This window comes from Vespa mandarinia, chromosome 12 (genome assembly GCF_050613455.1).
Source record: "Vespa mandarinia isolate Hongniang chromosome 12, ASM5061345v1, whole genome shotgun sequence".
NCBI lineage: Eukaryota > Metazoa > Arthropoda > Insecta > Hymenoptera > Vespidae > Vespa > Vespa mandarinia.
In genome coordinates this window covers 3910001-3912500 of record NC_140821.1, presented here as the reverse complement: position 1 = coordinate 3912500, position 2500 = coordinate 3910001, and the positions used below count along the sequence as shown (strand labels likewise).

At 33.5% G+C, this 2500-nt stretch overlaps 1 protein-coding gene across 7 annotated transcripts in view; it reads right to left on the bottom strand.

Annotated features, from left to right (window-relative positions):
- The window catches only part of cv-2 (crosveinless 2-secreting protein), a 26678-nt gene that overhangs the window by 21110 nt on the left and 3068 nt on the right, over positions 1 to 2500 (bottom strand). For 2 of the 7 annotated variants that reach the window (XM_085660760.1, XM_035883943.2), the window contains exon 1: positions 460 to 632. The exons of the other annotated variants lie outside the window; for them this stretch is intronic. The gene's annotated coding sequence lies outside the window, so the exon portion shown is untranslated. Of the gene's footprint in view, positions 1 to 459; positions 633 to 2500 lie in introns of those variants that run through there. 7 annotated transcript variants of the gene reach the window in all.

Genomic DNA, 2500 nt, shown 5'->3' with positions numbered 1-2500 from the left:
TGAGAAGACATGGAATTCGACGCGAAAGGAAATCGGCTTATAATCTGTGAAATTGATAAAAAAAAAAAAAAAAAAAAAAGAAAAGGAAAGAAGAAAAAACAGAAAAAAGTATTGAAAATATTATACGAAAGAGATGACGATGATGATGATGATGATGATGATGATGATGATGATGATGATGATGATGATGACGATAATGATAATGATAATGATAATGATAATGATGATGATGATCATATGAAAAACAAAGGAGAAAAAAAGTAGAAAAAAAGAAGAGGAAGAAGCAGAAAAACTAAAGAGCCTTCTCCAACTATAAATGTATTTATGCATTTATGTATGTCCATCTACTACGTTGCATTATGTATATCACGTGGTATGTATCGAGAATTACGCGATACCGGATCAAAACGCGAATCCGCTTTCAACGAGGAATCGAGAATAATATCTTAGATATCCTACCTTCGTGTTCGGCATCAATTTTTTCGAGCGTGAAGTATCGTATCGAGTGAGTATGCGATTCTTGTATCCAATATCGATTTTCGTCCACGCCTCATGATTATGACTAGTGATAGGAACAATACTGCAATTCATATTCGCGACGACTCACTCACTCACTCACTCACTCACTCACTCACTCACTCACTCACTCACTCACTCACTCACTCACTCACTCACTCTCTCTTTCTCTCTTTCTCTTTCTATTTCTCTATCTATTTATCTATTTCTCTGAAAAAAATATAAGAGAATGAATTATTTTAAATGATAAAAGTTCATCGGATTGCGTTATAAAACGTTAAGACGAGAAAAAGAAAGAAAGAAAGAAAGAAAGGAACAAGCAAAAAAGAAAAAAAAAAAAAAAAGAAAGAAAGAGACAAAAAAGATAAAAAAAAAAAAAAAAAAAAAATAGAATATTTTCTTGATTTTACAAGAGAAAAGATATTCATGGAAAAATTTACGGGCGATCGTTATTAAAAGATTATAGCGTGTTAAGAGTAACTGATCCATGTGCGTCCAGGCACATTGCTTTTCAGGGATGTAAACGTCGCGAGCGGACAGCTTACGAGTTTCTTTCGAATGATGAAAATAAACGGATGAGGCTAACTCCGAACAGTGTAAATGTTTAGCCGGAACTTCTTCGAAGCCACTATCGCTTATTACGCGTTCCAACCGAATATTCGTTAGCCTATAACTTTCCTTCTCTCTCTCTCACTCTCTCTCTCTCTCTCTCTCTCTATTTCGTTTACGTGTACATACAAATACACACACAAACACACCTCGTATATTATTTAAAGAGCTTCCGTAATGAGATCGTTTGTCTCTTTCTCTCTCTCTCTCTCTCTCTCTCTCTCTCTCTCTCTCTCTCTCTCTTTCTAACACACAGGCATACATATACAAGCATCCCACGCCTTCTTTACATTATTATACGACCATGAAATTTATCGTTGAACGATATGAACAGAAGAGATGTGTCGCTGTGGTACGTTTCGATTAAATTCGCCTAAATATACAAGAACGTAAGATTTAGCTAGCCTGGTTAGAGAGCTCTTACTTATTCTTAGTATTTTATTTTTCCACGCACTTATATATGCTTCCTCGAAGAGAACGTTCCACCTTCGCCCCCGATTTATTTTCTCTACTTCCATTACCGATCATCATCCTCAGCTTCTTCGCTGCAAATATGTATAATGTATACGATGTCTGTCGTTTGGAAAAGAACAAGTCCATTCCTGGTAAATCATTCGGTTTCTAGATAATTGGCTCGATTTGATAAGAAATTGAATATTTTATTCGATATATATATATATATATATATATATATATATTCCTTATTTCTCGAGTTCCTATCATCTGAATCTGAAAATTCGCATGATAAATATTCGCATATATACGATATATTACGATATATTTCTCATACGTACGTACGTATGTATATACATATACATATATATATATATATATATATATATATATATCTGATGGATCACCATCTTGAAAATTTCCAACGAGTAGTAGATCATTCTATCAACAACATAATACATCAGATTTAACGGAGTGTTTATTTGTATGTATGCAATACCATATTGTTGATATCACGATAGAATTTCAAGTCCATCGATACATCATATACGTCAAAACTTTCAATCTACGCAATAGATTCGTAGGAATCTGAAATAGAACGATGACCGGTACTAAATGAAAATTCCACTTCATCATCAGTATATCTGGTTCCTTTGATATGTGCCGCGCAAGAGCCACTTCTTTCGACCTCACATAACAGATACTATTCCTTCTATCCACAGCTATGTATATATATATATATATATATATATATATATATATATAAGGCAATCATACTTGCTCGCGTTAAAGATTTCTCTAATTTTCTTGAGTACCTCGAAAGATATTTATTATAAAACAATTAACAGTATCTAGAAACTTTCCTTGTCGATTTTGCGAAGAGTTTACGAAAAGTAAGTCCATTAGTAAGAGTACCACTCTT